Raw genomic sequence first — 836 nt, forward strand, 5'->3', positions numbered from 1 at the left:
CACACACACACACACACACACACACACACACACACACACACACACACACACACACACGCACACATCGAGGGGACGGGATTACTGTAAATCTGAGGGAAGCGGCGGAAAGAGGAGGAGGCGATTAGCGAACATTGCGGTGACTTGTGGGAAGGAAACGACAGAGTTGATAATAAGAAGCCTGACAGCAAATGTAACCTTGTCAAAAGCAGACGACGCTTGACAAGTGCGAGCCAAAGTCCAGAAAACATCCCCGGTGCTCAATTTCCTCATACAGGTGTGTTTTGGCGACACCTATGGGCGGGAAGCAGATTAGCAGCGCCACGAGAAACCATTGACGCCACCGATTTTCAAATATTGACACCAAAAAAACCGAATGCCAAAACAAAGGTTTTATTCCTACAGAGCGAAGGGTTAGCGAGCAAGGTTTATGAGTTACTGTCAACTTCGAGCAGAGGAACAGCCACAATTTGTGAGATGAATTTTTGCAGGGTGGGTGGGGGGGGGGGCGACCTGGAGGACCCTCGACAATGTCGCCATCGACGTCGTAAGAGGTGAACATTTCGTCTTTACAAGCAGGCCATCTGTTTCCATTGTCGGCGACCAAACGCTGCCAACAGCGTCGGGGGAATTTTTCTCAGGCCGGTCGCAGATGGCCCATCTCACACTTCACGACGCCCGAAATGAGAAAGGCGCCGTCTTCCTCAGAGCTGTTTCTTGTTTTCATCCAGACTTGACTTCCAACCAAAGCAAACTTGCACTTGACGGTGGAGGTTGTCAAACAAGTCGAAGCTCGTAGACGGGATCGGGACGAGTAATCAAACTGACGTCGTCAGGTC

Source organism: Hippocampus comes, unplaced genomic scaffold (assembly GCF_001891065.2).
Source record: "Hippocampus comes isolate QL1 unplaced genomic scaffold, H_comes_QL1_v1.1 scaffold207, whole genome shotgun sequence".
NCBI lineage: Eukaryota > Metazoa > Chordata > Actinopteri > Syngnathiformes > Syngnathidae > Hippocampus > Hippocampus comes.